At 38.5% G+C, this 26516-nt stretch overlaps 1 pseudogene; it reads left to right on the top strand.

The window, feature by feature from the left end:
• The first annotated feature begins 24404 nt into the window (after nt 1-24404).
• On the top strand, nt 24405-25717 carry LOC144252514 (four-jointed box protein 1-like; annotated as a pseudogene).
• The last annotated feature ends 799 nt before the right edge of the window (nt 25718-26516 follow it).

Genomic DNA, 26516 nt, shown 5'->3' on the forward strand with positions numbered 1-26516 from the left:
GAGTGGATATTCACTATCTATGCCAGACTGACCTTGGTGCATTCTCTTCCTGGGCTCTGTGCCCAAGAGAGAGCAAGGTATTTGTTAGAGAGAGCAAGACCTGGGCATTCTTTATTAAATCATTTCTCATTTTATGTTGCTTGCCATTCTGCCTTCTGGAATGGAATGGGGATGTAGCTGGCTAAGATGGCTCTCAGCTACCTGCTTACCACTACAAGGTAGGATGGAACTGAAAGTATTTTCTATTTGGAGTTTTATCTACACCATTTATAACCACACTCAACCATTTTAACACTAAAAAAATAACCCAATCAATAAATGGGCCAAGGACCTGAACAGACACTTCTCAGAAGAAGATATGCAATTAATCAACAAATATATGAAAAATGTTCAACATCTCTAGCAATTAGAGAAATGCAAATCAAAACTACTCTAAAATTTCCCCTCACTCCAGTCAGAATAGCAGTTAATACGAATACAAACAACAATAATTTTTGGTGAGGATGTGGGGAGAAAGGCATACTCATACATTGCTGGTGGGAATGAAAATTGATGCAACCAATATAGAAAGTGGTATGTAGTTTCCTTGAAAAACTGGGAATGGAACCATCATTTGACCCAGATATCTCACTCCTCAGTCTTTACTCAATATTTAAAAATAGCATATTACAGGGACACTGCCACATCAATGTTTATAGCAGCACAATTCACAACAGCTGAACTGTGGAAGCAATCTAGATGTCCTTCAGTATATGAATTGGATAAAGAAAATTTGGTGTATATATACAAAATGGAATACTATTCTGCATTAAAAGAGAATAAAATGGCATTTGCAGGTAAATGGATGGAGTTGGAGAAAACAATGCTAAATGAAGTTAGCAAATCCCCAAAAACTTACTTGCCATGCCCCTCCACCCAGGGAAGTTGTTTACCTATTTCTACTAGTACAATTCTTGGAAGACACCTAAGACCCAAATACCATGACCAGTATAGCCAAACTAGCAGGTTCTGGTGAGGGGTGATGGGAGATTGGATAAATAAGATTTACATACACATAGTTTTAAGATAAAACTGGGATTGGGTGGAGTGCTGCTGTCTGAGCAGGTCTAAAGAATTAAACCAGCAAGCTATATTATATATGTATATCTCTAAATCAGATTAAAGACTATGCAAGCATTATTTTTGTATTCGTGAAAGTTACAGTGATAGTAAATGTATGCAGTTATTTCCTCAGTTACATTCTATTGCAGTGTGCAATCTTGGGAGGATTGTTCAGCTCTCAAGAAGGTCCATTGTTTAAAGTTACCAATTCATAGGTAGATTCAGGAGGAGCAGAACTGATGAAATTTTGGGATTATCTTAGCAAGGAAGTTCCTTCATTCCCAGGAGCTGCAGTGCCTGAGAAGAAGTTCGAGGCTGATAAGACTCTAGAAAGAAGGACATCTCCTTAGCAACCAGGCATCCTATGCCTTTGCACTGAAACTTTCCCAGTCACAAAGTATGCCACAGACATGAAGTCAGGAGGGATCCCGATCTCATACACTAGTATCCCAGTCACTGTCACCACTCTCCACACTCAAATGCCCCATAGAGATCAGCATCTGCCCAGCTTGATGGTTGGGTTGATTTAATCTCTCCAAAGAATATACTACCCTATACAACTCCAAACTAACACTTAGAGCTAGAACCAGCCCCAAGAACTTCTCAAGCAGAACTCTGCATAAGCCCCACCCTACATTAAGTAATCTATACTGTATGAATAAAACTCCAATAGAAAATACTTTCAGTTGTACCCTACATAGCAGTGGTAAGCAGGTAGCTGAGAGCCATCTCACTACATCCTACATCCTCAGTCCTTTCCAGGAGGCAGACTGGCAAGCAACATACAAAGAGGAATGATTTAATAAATAATACCCAGAACTTGATCTCTCCTGGGCACAGAGCCCAGAAAGAAAGGGCAACAAGGTCAATCTGGCATAGGTAATGAATATCCACTCCTTCCCACAACTGCACCACCTCAGTAGAGGGACCAGTGTTTTTTGTTTAATTAAAAAAATTTTTATTGTCATAGAATTTGCTGATTGGTTCACATACATATACATGTTTATGTGGATGTACGTATCCATATACATACAGTCACATTGGTTTTTCTTTTTTGTCAACTCTTTTTCTTTTATTGTCCTTCCTTTGTCCCTTCCTCTCCTTTTCCCTCTTCGTTTCTTTTTAGATTCTTTTCATGTGCTTACTCTCTTGTGCTTTCTATCTTCCACTTTTTCAATATTCATTCTAACCCTTTCTGCCTTCCTAGCTCATTTCATTTCTACTAGTTAACTAAATTTAAAACATCTTTTAAATCAATTTGTTTTATCTATCTGGGGAATGGAAGGAGGTGGATTAGTGGGTTCCTCAATGTCATAGTAGCTGTACATAAGGGAATTAAAAAGGCAATTTTACAGTGGCAAACTGAGCCTACACAGCTGAGAAGAGTGAAGGACACTTTTATCTGAAATTGGCAAGCTCAACTCTAGTAAAAAGACCTTGCCTAACAATGGGGGTTGGTGGGTAACTGAGACTGATTGAAAGTTAGATCAAATATTGTGATTCCCAAGTCACCTCTCAAAGCCTAGAGGAAACCAGAAGATAGGATGATATTTCCCACTATCCTCCTAGCACAGACACTGAAGCTTTAGGAAGAAGTGGTGCAAGAGAGGTTTTCAGGCAGAAATTGCATGAAAGTGCACACAGGCTTCCCTAATATGTTTGAACATCTTTAGTCAGAGGTGAGAACAATTCATGCACAGTATCTAAAATCCTACCCCCCAGAAATCTAATTCCAAGGCCTTAGAAGAAAACACACACAGACACACACACACACACACACACACACACACACACACACACACTCCCAAAATTTTGCAGAGATCAACTGAGCAATAAATCTTGAAAACTCTGCAGCCCAAAATTAAATCAGTAACTGAATAGCTGACCTAAGATCCCTATATGCTTTCATGTCAATTTTCATTTCTTTAATACCAAATGTCTCAATATTTTCACAAATATTACTCCCATTTTTCACTTTGATTAGTAGACATACAGAGAACATTTTCAAAAAGCTTTATAAAATTTTATTAGAATATTGCTTTGTTTTGAAGTGGTTCCAGTTACTAGAATTCAGTATCTTTTCTCCAAGTGATGCCAGTATTAATGTAGTTTAAATTCAAATTATGAGGAAGAACTGACACTGGGATATTTGCCCAGTCCTGTTCCCTTAAAAAAATTGGGCTGGGATTGTGGCTCAGTGGCACAATGCTTGCCTCACATGTGTAAGGCACTGGGTTCAATCGTCAGCACCATATAAAAATAAATAATAAATAAATAAATAATACTGTGTGTGTGTGTGTGTGTGTGTGTGTGTATATATATATAAATTTTTTTTTTCTCTCTCTCTATATATATATAGAAGAAAATCGAAATAAAATGTTTCTTGTAGCTTGGTGCAGAAGCACACTCCTATAATAGCAGTGGCTCAAGAGGTTGAGGCAGGAGGATCCCAAGTTTAAAGCCAGCATCAGCATCTGAAAGGCCCTAAGTAACTCAGCAGACCCAGTTTCTAGATAAACTATTAAAAAATCTTGGGGATGTGGCTTAGTGTTTAAACACCGCTGGGTTAAATACCCAGTAGCAGATAAAATAAAACAACAATAACAACAAAAACAAACCTTGTTTAATAGAAGAAATAGTTATCCCAGAAGATGCATCTAAATGTGAAAGATGGAGCTAAAAAGATGATAGGCAGACTAATTAGGAACATTGATTGTTACAATTCCATATACAAAGTATGATGAGCCAGACCACATGTGGTCAAGCTTGTGAACAGCATATGATCAACACTCTGACTGGAGGGTGAAGGGACCCATAATCACCAATTCTCTCTTTCTGACTGGATGTAGAAACTCCCCTCCCCCAAAATCATGACCCAATAGTTTTAAGGGTAACCTCCAACAATACCACATTAACCCCTAGACAGCAGAAATTCAGCTGCAACCAGTTTGGGACTCCTGCCCAGTGGAAGCTGAACCTCCTCTCTGTTTAAAGAAAGAAATAGGACTGGGGCTCTAGTACAGTGGCAGAGCAGTTTCCTAGCATGTGTGAGGCACTGGATATGATCTTTATCGTCATCTAAAACTAAATAAAATAAAGGCATTCTGTCCATCTACAACTACAAAAAAAATTTAATTAAAAAAGAAATTTTCACTTTACCCTTTGTTGTCCATGGGCTTCATTCTTCAGATCTGTAAGATAACTACATCTTCAAAACCTTTAAGATTTGGGGACATGTCTGGGGTCCTTGAAAGATAGAGTAAAATGAAATTTTGGTTTTCTGAAGTCTTATAGTACTTTTAAGGGGGAAAATGCACTTCAATCCAAAAAATAAATACTGGGTACCTGTCAGCAACTTAAAAGCCATTACTGTGGCTGCCAATCTAAAGACACTGAACATGAGCTTGCTGGAGAAGGCTTGATCAATCTCCTTTGTCTCTGATGGTGGAATGTTGGTGATATTGTGCTTCAGCCAAAGAACTGAAACCAGGTTGACCTGGTAACTTCAAGTGTTTGATTCTTTCCCTTTCTGACTCACTTGAAACAATGATGGAGGGTGTCCTCACCTGATGTGTCTTCTTGGATCTGGAGAGGAAGTCTTAATCTGACCTGAGGTCCTTTGGAAAAGTGGGGACCCACTAATTCCCAGAATGTGAACCAAACAGTCTGTGTCTCTGTCTAATTCTATGATGAAAATTCCTTTCCTCGCCACTTCTCATGCAGCAGCAGACCCAGATTCTTGATAACCTCTGATGAATCCTAATTTTTTCACAAGAAACCATAGATCAGACTATGGGGAATTCTTGAATCCTTGGGCAACATTTAAGACCCAAATCCCAACCATATGCTTAGTAACCACTTTTAGGACAGGGGCCAATTCTTTAAGAGCTCACAGGATAGACTTTAGGACCAAAGGCATAACATAAACTAATAGTCAATAAGATTTTTCTGGCAAAAGGGACATGATTGCTTTTTCTCCTTAAATTAGGACATTATCCATCGCATTATCTGACCTGCCTCCCTATCCAGACTATGGAATGGTCAGGGAGTATGGAGAGTCTGGGCTTCTTTTGTTTTGATAAAAGTGCTTTCTCTTATGGCAAGAGTGGTGTTCAGAAATTAAGTAAGGATTGTTTCAGGATGTAGATTTGGGAAAGGAAGTCAGCAACTAGGAAGACAAATCACTTGGTATGCTAATAGAGAACAAAACTAAGGATCTAAACAGATATACATATGTCTAAGAAACATACACATGTCTAAGAGACATTTATGTCTAAGAAAATTGCAGATGGTTTATGCAAGGTAAATTTTAAACAGTTTTTGTATGTTGTGTCTATTGGATTTTTTTTTGTTGTTGTTGAGGAGAATGTATCCTAGAGGACAGATGGTCAAACCTATTTTGGAATCTTTTGAATAGTTGCTTCATGGCTGTTGCTGTTTTGGTTTGCTGCGGTATTATTTATGCCCCAGGTGTGCATGGTTTTAGGTATATATACATCAAGAAGGTGGGTGTGTTTGTCTGAGAGATTTTTTTTTTTTAGTTGCGCACAATATATTTATTTTTTTATTTTTTATGTGGTGCTTTGAACATGCTAGGTGAGTGCTCTACTGCTGATCCACAACCCCAACCCCAGTCTGAGAGCTTTGAGTGTTGATGTGGGTTTTATGTAATGGGGGCTTGTATGAGTGTGGTACAGGCAGGAGGGTGGCCTGCGTTAAGTCAGCATGGGATTTAATTTTGCAAAATTTACATTGGCACTTGGACTCAGCTCTTGAGCAGGCACATTTGGTTCTTTGGTGTGTGCATGTTTCTGGACAAGTATGTTTGGAGTGTTGACTATGTCGTGACATCCAAAGCTGACAGTTATTGGGCCAGTTATACAATGGTCATTTGGGGAACTTTAGAACAGATGTATGCTCTGATACTTTGGGACATGGTTTGATGAGTGATGGAAGTCTGGTGGACATAAGAGTTTATATTGATGAGAATATTTTGGTGTTTTGGGAGGACCTTGTTGATTGATGCATAGAGAGTTGGATTATGGTTTGTAGCTATGCACTAAGTTTTTAACCTTAGAGAAGCTTTTAAATATCTATGCCATACTGAGTGAGGCACAAATTTCCCTCCAAAAGTGTATCAATATATTGGGAATCTCCACAAATTAGCTCAGGGTTTATGAAAACAGATGGAAATCACAAGATCCAGAACCAGGCTTTGGCTGTAGGTAAGTGGTAGAGCACTCACATAGCATGTGCAAGACACCGGGTTCAATCCTCAACACCATAATTAATTAATTAATTAATTGGTAAAAGGTGCCTAATCCAGTAGGCCACAATCCTTTCCCATGGTTGCTCATGAAAAAGGGAAGGAACACCAGCTTACACCCTATCAGGAGACAAAGAAAATAACAGGGGATGCATTGTTCTTTATTTTTTTGAAGATGGAAAATATTCCGTGTGCTGTATGTTAAACAGTTGAGATCAGTTTGATCCACAAGCTCTAAAAAAGAAATTCCTGATAGTTTTCTGCACCTGAGCCTTGCTGAAATAAATTCTAGAGGATGGGACAAAATGGCCTCCAAAGGGAAGTAAAAAGTAGAACACCAACTTAATGCTAGGCTTGTTTTATAAAAGGGAGGGAAATGGGAAGAAGTCACTATGTGTAAGCTTTGGCAAAAAGGGAGGGAAATGGGAAGAAGTCACTATTTGTAAGCTTTTGTGCCCCAAATAGCAACTGTGCTTGCTCCTTATCTGCCTGTTAGATATCTATTTGTAATGTAGGCTGCATGAGCAAGTGCCCAGACCAACTTAAGATCTGAGGAAAGTATCACTTTAAAATACAAGTCACTGTGGGAAATAAATAGCTGGGCTTTTATACTCTGGGATTGTTATCTTTTAGTAAGTTCTTCCCTGCATGCTAGAGAAAGGTGTCCACAAAGGAAAAGGGATCTGGAAAGGCTGACTGCACCAGGCCTTAGATGTTTTGAAGATGATTAAAGGGCACAAATTTTCATTTGGGGATAATTCAGTAGATATTGTCCCAAATTGCAAGGGATTACAAGAGACCATTTGTTCTTATGCTTCAATTTATCCCTAACTGTAAGGTCTCCTTCTGTTCTAAAAGTAATACCTCCAGTCTCTCACCAGAATGGAGTTCAGTATCTTTTAACAGTATCAACCTTATTAACACCCAAGGATTACTAGTTTCCTCTCAAAAGTTCTTTTAAAAAATACATACTTTTGGATCCTTGGCCAATAAAATATCTGCACAGATTAAAATTCACTGCTTTGATTTAAAATGACTCCAGGTATATTCAGTGAAAGCCCCCTAACTTGCCTTTTTCATATAGGTTTCAGACAAATCTGGAGTCAGATGATGGGTTATTTTTCATTTCTGGAGATAGGGCATATATTTCCTTGCCACCAGTGCAAAGAGGCCATAGCCCATTGGCCTATGTGGCCCTGGAAGCTTCAATAGCATTAGGGGACACTAAGATGCCTCAGGCACATAAAAGGTATTATACAGCTAAAAGGACCTGCAGCTTTCACTAAATGATAACTTTAACATCAGGAATACTGGGAAGCACAGGGGCAGCTGTTAAAGGAACCTCTGAACATCTCTATGCCCAGCTGGTTAAGGCTCTCAGGGAGACCACTGCTGGGGAATCCAAAAACTAACCTAGCAGGAAGACTCCTGGTAGGAGAAGTCCTACAAAATCACCATGCTCTGGAAATTTTGACCACCAAAGCTGGATGAAACTGTATTTTGCAGGGAGGATAACACTTTTATGTTAACAATTATAGATTCAAGTCCATTTACAAAAAAACTCCAATAAGATTTCAACTCAAAAAGAAGAGATTTCTAATTGGTGGACATTCCTGTGGGCACAACTGCTTCACAGGTTGAAGCCCTTACTTGTCCTCTTGGACATGATGTGTTTGATTTTGCTCTCTGGCCCTTGTATATTAATTGTCTTAGTGAAATTTGTCCCTTCTATATTGAAGCTGTTGAGTTCTAGATGGGACTAGAGATGGAGCCAGGGATCCATTATCAACGTCCTCTAGAGAGACCCACTGAAGAGTTTCCCTACTTGCCAGATCTAATGTCCACAATGCAGCCTGAGGAAGGTAGAATTGTAATCAACCAAATTCCCTAGTGGCAGTTAGTGTTATTTCTTCAGAAGCAGGAATAAGAGCAGGAACTAAAAACATGATAGGAACACAGGAATTGCTAAAATTCCTTGTACAAAATATCTAATGGGCATGTGAATAAGCACATGAACAGCACTTGTCCAACATCCTGACTAGAGGATGGGGTGGGTGGGGCATGATCATGGAATGTCTTATTCTGATTAGATGTAGAACTCCACTCCATAAAAGTCATCAGACAAGGGCTGTAAAAGTTGCTTGCAACAACACCAATATAAACCCCTAGTCAGTAGCAACTCAACAACAACTGATGTGGGACCCCTCTCTCGTGGAAGCTGCATTTCTTTGTTTAAGGATAGAAAAAATATTCCATCACTTTACCCTGTATTGCTATGGGTCTCATTATTCAGATCCACAAGAGAAAGAACCTACACCTCACTACACCACACAAGCAATAGGAGAAAGCAAGGGGGAAAATGTCCTCAATACCTCATAATAATAATTCAAAAACTAGCCACACAGACAATGCCTTTGAAGAAATGCATAATGAACAATTTAGAAAGTCAATGTTTCTGAATTATCTGTAAACTACAAGAAGATCTAAGCAAGAATTAACATAAAATACAGAAAACAAGAGATCATTTTATTTAAAAAAATCCTGAAAATGAACAAAACAGAAATTGTGGAAATGATAGACTTAATAAATCCAAGTAAAAATTCAGATGAAAGTATCAACAACAGAGATGACAGATTTTCAGGGCCTGAACATAGGGTATGTGATCTTAAACACAGAAACAAAAGACAACAAAAGAACAGAATATTTAGGAAATCTGGCACAATTTTATATAAAAGACTAAACCTAAGAATCACTGACAATGAGAGTGGTGAGATACAACCAAAGATTATGTGTCACCTTTTCAGTGAAATAACATTCGGAAAAGAGCAAATACCATACAACAAACTCACATTAGCTGATTAGAGCCAAACCCCAACCAGTACCACCAGTATTTCCCATTTATAACTCTACATAGATTTAGGTCTATCTAGATAAAACTCTACTTGACACTCCATTCTAACCTAACACATACAGGTAAGAAGTGAACCTGCAAGCCATTACACACAGCTTTAATTCAAGAATCACAAAAAGAAGTGTGTAACAACCCAAAGTCCTTGTTCACTCCAAGGGATATATAGTCCAAGAAGAAGTGTAATGAAGGGCAATGCTGCACAAGGAATGCAACAGCTTTGATCACCTGAGCTCAAAGAGCTATTTTAATTCCCATTTTCTTTCTTCTTATATTTATATTTATTTATTTTTGTTTTCTTGGTGTTGTTACTGTGCTATTTGATTTGTGGATATACATTCATATACATATTTGTTTCCCTTTTCTGTTTTACATTTTTATGTTTACCACATTTCTTTGTTTTGTAATTTGAAGGTTAGGGTTTTATTTATTTCATGATTTTTGTTTGTGTCTATTGTCTCTAACACCTTTCTTTTCCCTCTTAATAGCCAGTTTCTCCTGTTATTTCTTTCTCTATTTAGTTTCGTTTACTTTTTGTCCTTCTCCTCCCTACATTTATTCTGTTTTCTGTTCACATTGTGAAAATTCTAACATTTATTTTACCTTCACATTACACTTCTTTTTCTCTTAATGAACTCTATATTTTATGATCCTTTAGAACTCTTTACTTTCTAAATTCCTAACCCTATCATCCTCCAAGGTGCTATAGTTATTAAGCACTATAGATAGATTAGTTGATACCTGATGTGTTTTTTTAAGGTGGATCTTCTTCAGGGTATTTATTTCACTGACATTGCTGTTGGCAGTTGCTAAGTCTGCCATTCCTCTTTGTGGCAATTAGTATTGTAGATGGCATTCTTGTCACTGAGTATATTATTTCAATGCTGCATATAGTTTACTGCCATTGCTACTATTGGTCCATTCCTCTTTTTCTGTGGAATGCTAGGAACCTATTGGAAAACCATGATCTCATAGAGCAATGACTCTGCAGCTGAGCTACTTCCAGAACCCAGCCAAGAGACAGAGCACCTTGCACCACCCATAAATTATGCTTGAACATCAAACATACATTAATACAAAAACTAGTTGAAAGAAATCACCAAAACTGATGACCAAGCCACAAGTAGAAATATTTAGGTGGAGACCTCAGATTCCATCCAAGGACATCCAATCCTACAACAGAAACACAGACAATTAACTTGTAATATACTGGTAGATACCATACCTTCAACAGGTCTTAATATAGACAGCTTCCATACTGCTTTAGGATATAGTCTCATTAAGTAATCACAGAGGGCATACCCCACATAGTCTACCATATACAAAACTGCATGGTCTACAAGCATCCCACTTTTGTGAGGCCTACGGGGTAAAATGGGATCCTCAACTCTGCCACAATACACATTACATTAAAATACACTGGTCATCATCATATAACTACAAGAGAAAGTTACTTCAACACACACTTGAAAATATATTGAAAAATTCCAAACAATCTGATATCCCTGAACATATTGCCAAGAAAAGGATATGCCCTAAATAGACCCACACATACTAATGGAAGAGAAATATATCCAAACATATGCACAAAATCCAACACAGGAATAGAAGAAACATAAAAAAAAACAATGTAACATGATAACTCCTGTTTCATAACTCAACTGATTTCAATGATACTGAAATTCATGAAATACCAAACAAAGTTCTCAAACACACAATTATAAAAATTATCAATGGTTGGACTGGGGTTGTGGCTCAGTGGTAGAGCACTCACCTAGCATGTGCAACATGCTGGGTTCAATCCTCAGCACCACATAAAATAAATAAAGTATTGTGTCCAACTACAATTAAAAAATATATATTTAAAAAATTATCAATGAATTCAAAGACAACACTTAAAAGAACCAAATGAAGGGCTGGAGTTGTAGCTTAGTGGTAGAGCACTTTGCCAACTCATGTGAGGTACTGGATTTGATCCTAAGCACCACACAATAATAAAAATGTGAAAGAGATAAAAGAACCAAATGAATTAAGAAAGTGGGTACATGATATGATTGAGAAATTCAATAATGAGATAGAAATATTGAAAAAGAAAGAAAAATGAACCTTGGTAATCAAAAAGGCAAAATAATCAGGGGCTGGGATTGTGGCTCAATGGTAGAGTGAGTGCTTGCCTAGCACACGCAGGGCCCTGTGTTCTATCCTCAGCACTACATTAAAAACAACAACAACAAACAACTAAATGTTTGGAATAAAGGTATTGTTTCCAACTACAACCAAAAAATATTTTAAAAAGGCAAAATAATAAAAATATTCTTTGAAAATCTTGCTAAGAGTAAAACATGAATAAGGTGGATTTCAAGAGTGGGAAGACAAAGTAGTCAGCTTTGAACATTCAGACACTATAAATGAAAATAAGTAACCATGACCAGAATACACCAGAACTCTAGGATAATGTTATGTCACCAAATTTAAGAATCACTGGGGGGAAAATGAGCATTGGGAGATGCAGGGTAATGACATGGATAACATCTTCATGAAACTAGTAACAAAATTTCCCAAACAATGAGAAGGAAATGGACATCCACATATGGGAAGAATTCAGAAGCCTTAAAGGACAACATCCAAAAGGAATCTTTTCATAACACATTACTTAAAACTTCTAACATACAAGGTAAGGGTAAAGTTTTAGAAGTCTGAAGAGGAAACATCAAGTCCCTTTTAGAAGCCAGTAAGAATTCCTTGTCATTTATCACATCAAACTCTAAATTGCAGAAGGGCTTGGGAAGATATGTTACAAGCCCTGAAAGAAAATAACCATCAGCCACGTTTTCTATATCCAGTAAAACTATCTGTCAGAATCCAAAGAAGAAATAAAACCTTCCAATTAAGTAGAACCTAAAAGAATTTATAACCACTAAACCAGCACAACTGACACTCCTTCAAGAAATACTACAGGATAAAATGAAAACAAACTACAGTGCTTACACATGGATAAATTTCATGTAAAGAGTAGCTAATCAAATGAGAAACAGGAACAAATTAAACATCAGGAAATGTATGGTGAAAATTAATAAATGTCTCTAATAACACTGAACATAAACAGCCTCAACTTTTCAACTCAAAGACATAAACTCGTAGAACAAACTAAGAAAAAACAACTATATTGTGCTTGCAAGATTCTAACCTTTCAGGTAAACTAACCAAATATAAGTCAGCAAGGAAGAATATGAAAATTAGAGATGAAAAAGGTGAAATCACCAGAGATATCAACAGAAATCCAGAGAGACTATTTTGAAAATTTATACTCCAATCAATTGGGAAATCTAAAAAAATGGACACAGTTTTAGAAAATTATGTCATACCAAAATTAAATCATAGGACATAGAAATCTAGATGGACCAATAACCAGCAATGAGATAGAAGCATTAACAAAACTCCTTCCTACATAAAAAATCACAGGTCCAGATAGATTCTCAGCTGAATTCTATTGGACATTTGAAGAAAATTAATGCCAGTGCTTTTCAAATTATTCCAAGAAAAACCCAACAGATTAAACACTTCTAGAATCATCCAGAAAAGGACACATCAAGGAAAGAAAACTATAAACCAATACCCTGATGAACTTAGAAGCAAAAATTCTTAATAAATTATTACCAAATCATATTGAACAACATATTAAGAAGATTATACATGTCGACTAAGTTGGTGTTTTCCCAGGGACATAAGGATGGCTGGACAAATAGAAATCAGTAAATTTTCAGTAAATATAATTCCTTACATAAACTCAAAAAACACTCTTCTATATAGATGCAGAGAAAGCTCTCAACAAACGTCAGCATCCATTAATGAGTAAAAAAAATAACATATAAGAAACTAGAGGTAGAGGAAAGTACCTCAAGATAAAAAAGTCTATATATGAAAACAGGAAATGCACACAATCATGAATGGGGAAAAACTGAAAGCACTTTCTTTAAATTTGCAAAAACGACAAGGATATCCACTCTTAACTCTCTTATTATATACTAAAAATTCCATCTAGAGCAATCAGGCAAGAGAAAGAAATTTTAAAAATAAAAATAGGAGGAAAAGAAGTCAAAATATCATGTTTTACAAATGACATGATACTTACCAGTGATACTTACCAATGAGGTGAAAAACTACTGTAATGAGATTAGAAAACATTTAAGAAATATTTTGTGGAAGACACAAAGAGGTGGAAAGAACTCATATCTCATATATTCATGAATAGACCGAATTAATATAATTAAAATGCCCATACTACCAAACACAATATACAAATTCAATGGAATCAAGATCAAAACACCAGATATTGTTCACAAAACTAAATAAAATAGCCCTAAAATTCAGTTTGAAAAATAAAAGTGCCATAACAGCCACAGAAACTCTAAACCAAAAAACCAATGATGGTGGCATGCCAACTCCTGCATTCAAATTGTACCACAGAGGTATAGTAACAAAAACAATATGATACTGACATTAAAGTAAATACACAGACCAATGATAAAGAATAGAACACATATACAGACCCATTCAGGAACAGTCATCTGATCCTTGAAAAAAATTCCAGCAGAATACATTGGAGAAAAGATAGCCTTTTAACAAATGTTACTCAGACAACTATCTGTATGTTTAAGAACGAATCCTGTCTTTACACAAAAGTTAACTCAAAGAGGACCAAGGACCTTGGAATTAGACCAGAAACTCTGCAACTGATATAGTAACAGGTTGGCACAGGAACCAGCTTCCTTAACAAGATTCCTAAAGAAAAGAAATAAAACCAAAAATCAAAAGTGGGATATCATCAAATTCAAAAGCATCTACACAGCAAAGTAAACAAATAAGAGCACAAAGAGAGAATCTACACAATGGGAGATCTTCATCACCTGATTCTCATATAGGAAATTAATATAAAGAATTCAAAACATTATCACCTATAAAACAAATATTAATTGGGCTGGGGATGTGGCTCAAGCGGTAGCACGCTCGCCTGGCATGCGTGCGGCCCGGGTTCGATCCTCAGCACCACATACCAACAAAGATGTTGTGTCCGCCGAGAACTAAAAAATAAATATTAAAAAATTCTCTCTCTCTCTCTCTCTCTCTCTCTCTCTCTCTCTCTCTCTCTTTAAAAAAATTAATAAATGAGTAAAAGAACTAAACAAAAACTTCTCAAAAGAAGAAATGCAAATGTCTAATAAGTACATGAAAAAAATGTTCAACTTCTCTAGCAAGTATAGAAATGAACACCAAAACTACATAAAATTTTCATCTCACACTACTCAGAATGATAGCCATCAATAATACAAATAATAAATGCTGTAAAGAATATGGGAAAAAAGACAACACATACATACTGTTGGTGGATATGTGAATTAGTGAAACCACAATAGACACCAGCATAGATGTTTCTCAAAAGACCAGGAATGGAACCACCATACGGCCCAGATATACTACTCTTCCGAGAATTAAACATTTATACCATAGTCATAAATACATACTTGTGTTTATAGCAATACAATTTATAAAAGCCACAATAGGGAATCAGCCTGGCATTGAAAGACAAATGGATAAAGAAAATATGGGGTGTGTGTATGTGTCTGTGTGTGTGTGTGTAAAGAAAAGGAAGTTGGAGGGGTTTTCATGAAAGTCAAAATGAGATCAGTAAAAGAAATGATACACCCCAACACCCTAAACAAAACAAAAATAAAACCAATTCCTAAATCAGAAGAAGCAAGGAAATGATGAATAGTACAACTGAAATCAATACAATAGACAATGAAAATAATACAAACAATCAATGAAGCTAAGGGTTGGTTCTTGGAATACGTAAAACCTTGTCCAAACTTATGAAAAGAAAGAAGATCCAAATTTGTAAACTTAGAGATAAAAGAGAAAAATTCACCAAAAACATCCAAAGATTCATTAGGGAGTATATTGAAAACTTATATCCAATATGGTGGAAAACCAGGAACAAATGTATGTATTTCTAAATGTATTTGGCCTTCCAAAATTAAACTGACAATATATAAAAACTAAACAGATCAATTACAAACACTGAGATAGAAGCAGTGATACAAAGCCTCCTAAAAAGAAAAATACATAAATAGAGAAATTTTTAGTTGAATTCTAATAGAAATTTAAAGAAATAACAAAATAGAAAGATAGAACAATTTCAAATCTATAATATGAAATCAGATATCATTCTGAAACCCAAAACCACGTAAGGACACATCAAGAAAAGAAAAGAAAAGTAGAGAACAACATCCCTGATGAACTTAGATGAAAAAAAAATTTAATAAAACATTAGCAAATCATATTCAGGAACACAATAAGAAGATTGTACATGATAACTAAATTGGTTTCACTCAAAGGATACAAATGGATACTCATTTGAACATATGCAAATCAATAAATGTACATCCTCATACATGTAGAATTTAGAGAACCATCATACATCTTCTCAATACCTACAGGGAAAAAATCCTTAACAAAATTTAGCAGATTCAGTTGGAAAACTGAAGAAACAAAGGATAGAATGGAATTACTTCATAATCCATAAAGTCTATATACCATACACCTAAACTCAACATCATTGTGAATGAGGGAAAAAATGAAACATTCCCTTTAAAATCTGGAACCAGTGAAGGAGGTCCCAATCAAAACTCTTCTACTCAATATACTACTGGATATATTTTTTTCTGGACCAATAAGCCAATAAAATAAGATAGAAGGGATAAAAACAGGAAAATAATAAGTCAAATTATATCTGTTTTCAGAAGATATGATTTTATACTCAGAATATCCAAAACACTCCAACAATTTGATAAACAAATTAAGCAAACATCAGTTCACAAAATCAATATAAGAAAATCAGCACCTTCTCAAGACACCAATAAAGAACCTAGTGAAAAAAATAGCTTCATAAAATCAAATTAAATACCTAGGAATAAACCAAACCAATAAGGTGAGAGACATCTACAATGACAACTAGAGAACACTGAAGAAAGAAATTGAGGACCTTAGAATATGTAAAGTTGGTAAAATTAAAATTGTCCAAGTAGCCATACTATCAAAAAGTATTGCACAGATGCAATAGAATTCCATTCAATTAATATGACATTCTTCAAAGATCTAGAAAAATCAATTCTAAAATAAATTTGCAAGAGCAAAAGACTCAGAATAACCAAAGCAATTCTGAGCAAGAAAAGCAATATTTGAGGCATCAAATGATACTACAGAACTATATTAACAAAAAAGAAATCATGGTATTGGCATCTAAACAGACATGAAGTCCACGGGTATAGAAGACGCAGGGACAAATCACCATAGATACAGTAATTTGATATTCAAGAAAGGTGCCAAAAGCACATGTTGGACATGGTATTGATAGCTTTTTGGAAAAAAAGTGATGAAGAAACTGGATATTCACTTGCAGAAAAATGAAAATAGATTTCTACCTTTTACCCTGCACAAAAGACAACTCAAAGTGAATCAAAGATATAGACTTTAGAACAGAAATTTTTGAATTAATAGATAAACATGGGCTCAACATACCAACATATTGGTGTAGACACCCACTTCCTTAAAAGACTGCTAAAGTTAAAGAAATGAAACCAGAATCAATGATTTGGACAGCCTCAAATTAAAAGGCTTCTATACACAGCAAAGAAAACAGGGGCATGAAGATGGACATTAAATAATGGGACAAGATTTTTGCCAGCAGCCTTTCCAACAGGGAATTAATATCCAGAATATACAAACAAATCAAAAATCTCAACACCAAAAAAAAAAAAAAAAAAAAAAAAAAAAAAAAACCCAAACAACCCAGTCAGTAAATGGGAGGTAAAACAAAAGAGACACTTCTGGAAAAAAGATACACAAATGGCCAAAAAAAGATATGGGAAAAGACACTTCAGTATCCTAGAAATCAGGGAAATGCAAATCAAAATTACACTGAGAATTCATCTCATCTTTATTGAAAATGACAATCATCAAGAATACACATAATAATAAACACTGGTGAGGATGTAGGTAAAAAGCGACACTCATACACTGTTGGCGGGTTTGCAAATTAGTACAACCACTTTTTCCTGGAAAGCAGTGGAGATATTCCTCAAAAGACTAGGAATAGAACCACCATATGACCCATATGACCCAGCTATCCCTCTCCTTAATATTTATCCTAACGTACAGAATTCAGCATACTATAGCAACACAAGCAGACCAACACTGAGAGCAGTGCAATTCACAAGAGCCAAGTTATGGAACTAGCACTGGTGGTCATCAACAGATAAATGGATGAGCAAAAATGAAATATTATATATATATATATATATATATATATATATATATATATATATATATATATATATATAGAGAGAGAGAGAGAGAGAGAGAGAGAGAGAGAATGAATAGATTTTTACAAAGCCAGAAAAAAGAATGAAATTATAGCATTTGCTAGTAAATAGATTAAACTGAAGAACATTATGCTAAGTGAAATCAGGCAGATGCAGACATCAAGTGTTGAAATGTTCTTACTTGGGGAAGCTAAAATCATAAGGGAAAAAAAGAAGAAATTCCATGAAAATAGAATGGATATAAGTAGAATGGAAAAGGAAGAAAGAGGGGGAGGGGAATATGGATGGCATAAGGGAGGATCAGTGGAATAAAACTGACCAAATTATGGTACATAAATACACAAACAAACTTCAGTGAATTTCAAATTTATGTGTATCTTTTTATTTTTATATTTTTAACTTTATTGTATGTATTTATTTTATGTGGTGATGAGGATAGAACCCAGGGCCTTGCATGTGCTAGATAAGCATTCTACCACTGAGCCACAACCCTAGCCCAAACTTTATGTATATCTAAAATCACAAATTTAAAATATATAAATGGACAAAAGGCAGATGAGTAGAATAGAGTTAAAGGGACACTGGGAAGAAAAAAATGAAGGCAAAGAGAAGTATTGGGGACCAAATAGCAATAAATTATATTCTATGCATATGTGATTATGTCAAAGTGAACCAAAATATCACCTATAGCTATGATGCACTAAGAATACCATTAAAACTAAAAACTTTAAGTACAGACGTTAAAAAGGATGTAGAGAGAGAACTTATGGCATAGGTAAAAATGCTTGCCACCTACTCCTCAGACAGAGGATTAATACCCAGAATACATTAGGAATTTGAAAACTTAACACTAAATTAACAAATAACACAGTGAATAAGCAGGGGAATGAATTAAACATACAAATAAAAGAATATAAATGACCAATAATATAGGAAAATTAAAATGTATGGCATCTTTAGCAATTGGGAAATGTAAATCAAAACTACAGTGATGTGTTGGGGTTATATCTCAGCAGTAGAGCCATTGCCTAGCATGTACAAAGTGCTAGGTCCAATCCTCAGAACCATATAAAAATAAATAAATAAAATAAAACGTATTTTTAAAAAACTATGCTCAGATTTCATCTTCAGGCAGAATGGCAGCATTACAAATAATAATAAGTGCTGGAGAGGACGTGGGGAAATGAAAACAATTTTACACCATTAGTGGGATTGTAAATTGGTAGAACCACTCTGGATATCAGTATGGATATTTCTCAAAAGACTAGTAATGGAGGGCTAGTGTTGTGACTCAGAGGTAGAACACTTGCCTAGCACATGCAAGGCATCCTGGGTTTGATCCTCCACACCACATAAAACAAGATTAAATAAAGATATTGTGTCCAAATACAACTAAGAAATATATTTTTTAAGAAAGACTAGGGATTGAACCACTTTATGACTCAGCTCAACAACACCTTGGTATTTACTGTAGAGAATTAAAGTCATATGCACAATGTGCTATGTGTGTAGCCAAGTACACAGTAGTACAATTCACAGTAGTCAAACTATGGAAGAGCCCAGGTATTTGCCAATGGCTGAATGCATGAAATAAATATTGTATACATGAGAAATGGGGTTTTTTAGCCATAAAAATGAAATCATGTCACCTGCAGGAAAATGAATGGAACTTAGAACATTATGTTAAGGAAAAGCAAAACTCAGAAAGTCAAGGGTCATGTGTTTTCTCTCATTTGTGGAAGCTAGAAAGGAAGAAGAAAAGGAAAAATGGTGTGACTTCACGAATAGTGAAGGGAGAACAATAGAACAGAGGAAAGGGTTCAGGGAGAGGGAGCAAAGGGGTAAAAATAAAACTATTGGGGAAAATATCAATCATATTATACTGCTTTATCATATTCATGTGTGTATATATAACACAAATCCCCTACTTTGAATAACTGTAATGCACCAATTAAAAAAAAGAAAGATAAAAATAATTTTTTATATAAAAGGGCAAAATCACCCAGTGTAAGGGAAACCCATAAATCATACAGGTTTCATATTCTGTGTCTTGTGAGGCTGCATTATAGCTCCTTAATGTACCTTTTCACCATGACTGAATTCCATAGTCCAAATGCTAAGGGAAAACTTTGCTTTTTCTTCATCTTTGCTTCCTGGTTTGGGACCATTACCTTGGAGACCTTCCTTAGTCTTATCCATCAACCTGATACTCCTGAACTCCCTCAATGCACAATTTGTGAGAAACCCTCTCTTGAAACCCCCTTTATCTATGTTATATCCCTATAGATACTAGTTTGGACTTCCTGGAGCTTTGCAAAAAGTATAGGGCTCAAGGAGGACTCCTTATACAAATTATTGGAAGACAGCAACTTCCCCATTATTTACATGACCAACTCACAGTAACACTACTGGCTCGTTGGTCCACTTCCCAAGAATGTCTGTCCCTTTGTCATTTGCCTCCACAAGAGCTTTTCCAGAGGCTCATTACTGATAGCAAGTCCTACAAATTGACAATTGTGAGGGATGCAATACATCAAAGCATCCCATTCTTATTGATAGCCACACTTATAAACAAAAGCAGACACAGTTCACTAAAGGGACCCAGAAAGTTGTCAGAGATATCTGGCCGTGTGGCAGAAGTAGGGATATGCCCCAACCTCTGTCTATACAATGTGCAACTCATTCAGAAAAATCAATGGAATGCTACAAATACCTCTGAGTCTGTCACTGTCATTGTTTCCTTTAGAAAACAATATCGCAACATGGGAGCCTCACTTTCAACACAACGGGCTGTACTTTTTATGTTGTAAACAAATGGAACAAGGAGGCTGGGTTGTGCCTCAGTGATAGAGCACTTATCCAGCATGTGTGAGGCATTGGATTTGATCTGGAACACCAAATAAATACATAAATAAATAAAGTTATAACAAAAAAACCTGAGACAAGTATGACCCTGATATCTTCAGGCAAAAGTGCTTCATTTTCTATTGAAATACTGCCTGGACACAATACAAGATGGGATATGGGAAACAGTGGCCCCACAATGATTGCCTAAATTACATCATACAACTGGAGTTTTTCTGCAAATGGTCCAATGGTGTGAGATTCCATATGTGCAAGTCTTCATGACATTTTATCAAAATCCAGACATATGCTGAAAGACACGTGATGATTTTAAGACAATAGAAAAGCCAGATCTTCTAATTGATCCCTGCTTTGCAGTTCCCATTTTAGCTCCAGGGAAGGTTATATGCCAGATAACAAAAGAACCCCTTCATAGATCATGGGGTCCCCAGACCCCTCCTCTGTATGTTCCGAAGTACTGTACTGGGTATGATGTACTGCACATCATACCCAGAGTGGCCTCTTACCATCCAATTACCAAATATTTGGTTGACACTCTTGCCCATAAAGGAGGTCACCAAAATGAATGAAAAAACTCAGTATTTACACATATTTCTTTGTGACTGTAAACTCCACCTCCAAGAGAAGACTTGGAAATTGCTCCAAAGTTTCCTTCTGCTTTATCAGTAATTTTCAAACACTCACACTTGCCTTCAATCTTGGGTGGAGGGATGTTTATTTAATCTTTACTATCAGCTGCACTCCAGATATGCAAAAGATAGTTTTATTAAAAACATGTTCAGAGTTGGGGCTGGGGCTCAGTGGTAGAGTGCTTGCCTGGCATATTGAGATTTAATTCAATCCTCAGCACCACATAAAAATAAAATAAACATATTGCATCAATCTAATATATATATATATATATATATATATATATATATATATATATATATATATATATATATAATATTTTTAAAAACATGTTCATTATGAAAAATTCAAAGAGATTACCCAGGGAACAGAAGAAAATCACACAGGTTCCATGCATTTCTTAATGAGGTCTTTAAAAGTACACGAACATAGACCAACCTCCTTAAGGGACAATCCCTTAAGGGATACCATTTTATAGCTCAGTCTGTTCCTGATAGCTAGAGAAAACTCCAAATGTTTCAATTGAAGTTCTCAAAATTTGTTAATAGATATGATTTTCTCTGTCTTAAATGACAGGGACTTGGAGGAAATCTGATAAAGAAAAAGGAGGGATAAGAGAAAGGCAGCACCACCTGCAAAAACCTACCCACTTGACAGGATAGGATTCAATCCTCATGGTAATATAATACTTCAGGAAGCAACAGAGTAGGATAGCTCCAAATGCAGGGGAAATGGACATCTGGCACCCAAGTGCACAAGCCCAACACCCACCCCTGCCCCACACTTTGTATGTAAGGATGACCTTGTCATGTAACACTGAAAGAAAAGAAAATGGATCAAGACACAAGGTCTGACCATTTCAAGAAGCCTGGAAAGGCCAAGAGTACAAAGATGCCCCTAACAAACATTTGCATTTCACATGAAGAAATCTGGGCAATTCTTGAGGTGGCAGGCAAGTTAATGCAGTTCCTTTTGGACACAGGGTACACAATCTATCCTGAAATCCTCTGCTACACTCTCGCCTCAATTTTCAGCAGTAGTAAAACCATAATTCCAGTATTTGACACCCCCTACTGTTCCTTGGGTGATTGATCCCAAGTATGAGACAATGTAATCCCATGAAAAGTCCTAAATTCACAGCTGGCACAGATATTATTAAAGGGGAGAAGTTATTCATATAAAAGACAATACCCCTAAGGACAGAAGCACTGCATGGTTTACAAGCCACTGTATGTACATCTTTATAATACAGGATTATAATTTGTTATCAGTTATCATGTGATAGTGAAATTCTTCTGAGACATAAACCAAATAGGAATTATAGATAATTACAGGATTTAAACTTGGTCAATAAGGCAGTGATCCTCCTCTGCTCCATGATAACAAACACAACTTGCTACCCAGGTTCCAATGTACCACTCAGTGATGCACTGTCCTAGATCTCAAGGGGGCAGCCCACTCCTAACATCCTTTTGCCTCAAATGGGGAGATCCTGAGATGCACACTAAACAACTTATCTGAACATACAGCACCCATTTGTTTGCCTGAGGGTTGAAAAAGAATTCAAAAGACTAGGTCTTCTGGCTAAAATTGACCTTCAGTATGTAGGTGACATTCTCACTTGTAGGCTAGATAAAGAGAACTCTAATAAAAATACTCTCTGGCAACAAAATTTCCTAGTAGAAAGAGTTTTCTGGGCATCTAAATCCCAGATCAGTTCACACAACAAAATTTTACTTAAGGTATATTCTATTTGGGAGGGTTACCTCAAAAATAATAACCCAGGAATACTTACCACAGAGAAATATCTCCACTCCCTTATATGTTCAGACAGGGCATAGATAAGTTGCTGAGGCTTGCTTTAAGCTTATGATCATCTTGCCTTAGCCTCTGGAATGACTGGCATTACATACTAGTAACACCATGCCCAGCATGATATATTCTAACCCTAGAAAAAATATAGCTGACTAGGAACAGGGTTCAAGCAACCTGTAATACCACAAACAATCTGTAATAGCACACCACCTGGGACCAAACATCAAATCTGAGCCTTCATGAGAATGGCTAGTGATTGCTGAATCTGGATTTCTAACTTAGGCATCATGGCAAAATACTTGATGTATCAATTCAAGGACCAGATTTAGAGCCCTTGGAGTGAAATCAAATCCTACAAGATGCATTCATGCAGAAACTCCTACATTGGGCATCCCTAATCTACACAAACCTTTCTTCTTTTATGTGGCTCAAAAGGGAGGAATAGTATTAAGGGTACTAGTCTAAATATTGGGAAACAAAACAACAGCCTGTAACTTAGTTTTCAGAGAAGACAGGCCCTTTCAGCACTAGATACCCCCTTGAATAAGTGGAGTAGAACCATAGCCATACTAATGGAAAAGGCATCTAAACTAACTCTAAGTAAAAGATTAGAAGTTCCTACTCCACATCAGATAAAGGGACATCTCTGACTGGCATCAGCTAGACTAAATAAATATCAAATAATACTTCTAGATAATCTCAAGGTATATTAAAGTTTCTGCCTCTCTCACAAGTAAAGAAACATCTTCTACCACAGTTTATTCATGAATGGATGTGCAATCCCTTACCTGTGTCAGTTGAGAAAAACTTACAGGTCAACCTCCCAGAAACCTAGAACAAGAATTGTTTATAGATGAAAGAAAAATTTTTAAAAATGGACAAATATTTGTATGGTATGCTGTAATAACTAGAATTCACCTCTTGAATATATGGGCAGCACAAAACCCTGAACTTATCACCCTAACATCACCACTGTTTCAATGCAAGGACAAATGAGCCAACATTTACACTGTCAACATATGACTTAAGGGTGCTTCATGCACATGCAATCAACTAGAAAGACAGGGGAAGGTTTACGGAAAAAAATTCTCCTTCTAAACATAGATAGAAATTCTACAATTCTAAAATTATTCTAAAATTATTAGAAGCAAGCTACCTCAAAAACAAGTAGGTATAATCCTTTGCAAATGGCATCAAAGAGATCTGACAAGACAACACAGCGAAATACAAAAGCAACTGGGAAGCAGAGGCGAGGCGAGTTCCCAGCGCAGGGCAGAGCGCCGGACAGAGCCCCGCAGCGCCCTACGGCCGCGATGGGGCTCAGGCGCCCAAAGCCCCGGAGCCAACAAGCTGCCGGGCCCGCCTCGCCGCCCTGACCCGGGCGCCCGGGCTCAGCTTGAAGCGGCGGCGGCGGCGGCACCTGCGCGGCCGCGGGAGCATGGGGAGAGGGATGCGGAGCGCCGCCGCCACTGCGGGGCTCTGGCTGCTGGCGCTGGGCTCGCTGCTGGCGCTGTGGGGCCGGCTCCTGCAGCCGCGGACTGAGCTGCCAGACTCCCGGCCGCCCGAAGACGGACTCCCCCAGCGTCCGGCCCGGAGAGGAGGCCCCGCGCCCGTGCCTTGCTTCCCTCTGCCCCCGCCCCTGGCGTGGGACGCCCGCGGCGGCTCCCTGAAAACTTTCAGGGCGCTGCTCACCCTGGCGGCCGGCGCTGACAGCCCTCCCCGGCGGCACCCTGGCGAGCGCAGGCGGCAAGTGCCCGCTGGGCGGCCCGCGCTGGCGGAGCGCGCGGCTGTGCACGAGGGTGTCTTCTGGAGCCGTGGCTTGGATGAGCAGGTGCCCCGGGGCTTTTCCGAGGCCCAAGCGGCGGCGTGGCTGGAGGCTGCGCGCAGCGCCCGGGTGGTGGCCCTGGAGGGTGGGGGCTGCAGACACAGTTCGAACAGACTGGCCGGTTTTGCCGACGGCACCCGAGCCTGCGTGCGCTACAGCATAAACCCCGAGCAGATCCAGGGCAAGGCCCTGTCCTATTACCTGGCGCGCCTTCTGGGCCTCCAGAGCCAAGTGCCACCGCTGGCACTAGCTCGGGTGGAGGCTGGGGCGCTCAGTGGGCACAGGTGCAGGAGGAACTGCGCGCCATGCACTGGACGGAGGGCAGCGTGGTGAGCCTGACGCGCTGGCTGCCCAACCTCACAGACGTGGTGGTGCCAGCGCCCTGGCGCTCAGAGGACGGCCGTCTGCGGCCCCTGCGCGACGCGGGGGGCTAGCTGGCCAACCTCAGCCAAGCGGAGCTGGTGGACCTGGTGCAATGGACCGACCTGATCCTTTTCGACTACCTGACGGCCAACTTCGACCTACTTGTAAGCAACCTCTTCAGCCTGCAATGGGACCCACGCGTTATGCAGCGCGCCACGAGCAACCTGCACCGTGGTCCCGGAGGGGCGCTGGTCTTTCTGGACAATGAGGCGGGCTTAGTACATGGTTACCGGGTGGCAGGCATGTGGGACAAGTATAACGAACCGCTGTTGCAGTCGGTGTGTGTGTTCCCCCAGCGGACCGCGAGGTGCGTCCTGGAGCTGCACCGCGGTCAGGACGCGGCGGCCCGGCTACTGCGCCTCTACCGGCGCCACGAGCCTCGCTTCCCGGAGCTGGCCGCGCTTGCCGACCTCCACGCTCAGCTACTGCAGCGCCGCCTCGACTTCCTCGCCAAGCACATTTTGCACTGCAAGGCCAAGTACGGCCGCCGGCCGGGGACTTAGCGTCACCCTGAGGAAGAGAGGAAGAACCGGGACGGGGGTGTGGATGAATGGGGGAAGGGCTGTCGCCCCTGCCACCGGCTGGGACCAGCTGGACCAATGCCCAGCCAGTGACCTGAGCGCAAAGGTTTTTAAAAACTAATGCTTCACCCACCTGCCCTCTTTTTTTTTTTTTAATCCCTCGCTTTTTTCCTTTCAAAGTTCTAAGAAGGCGAACTCACCGAGGCGAGAAGTGTAACATTCCCTCCACCTAGCTTTTAAACTATTCTTTCCTGTGCCAGAGCGGAGACTGGATCCGAAGAAACTGGCTGCTGGGGTTTGTTCCCCATGTGACGGTCTCTGTGGGAGATGAACCCCATTCTTGGACATCCCCCCTCCCTTTCCAAAAAAGGAAAACTTCCGTTTGAGCGGTTGAGCTAATTCTGCAATTTCCTACCAAACGCTGTGCTGGTGGCCCCGGAGCAAGGCTGTGACATTGGCTGGTGGAGCCCCCTTCCTGTGTTCTGCCTTTGTTCCAGCGCAGCGATGATCACTGTTCAGAGAAGGGGGACAGCTCCCTCCCGATAGGACAAAGAGAGCAAGACCTCCACACCCTGGGGAGTCCTGGAGACCCTGACAATTTGTCTGACTCATTTCTGAACTCTGTTTTGGCCTGAAGGCTATGAATGCACTGAGTCAAATACGAATTGCTTCTTTCTGCCCCTCCCAACTGACCAAAATTTTGACAATGACGATGTTTACTAGAAGAAAAAACAGTTCCATGCACTTTACTTTGTTTAAATTTTTTATTAAGAAAAACTTT

The sequence above is a fragment of the Urocitellus parryii genome, unplaced genomic scaffold (assembly GCF_045843805.1).
Source record: "Urocitellus parryii isolate mUroPar1 unplaced genomic scaffold, mUroPar1.hap1 Scaffold_45, whole genome shotgun sequence".
In the NCBI taxonomy this organism is placed as follows: domain Eukaryota; kingdom Metazoa; phylum Chordata; class Mammalia; order Rodentia; family Sciuridae; genus Urocitellus; species Urocitellus parryii.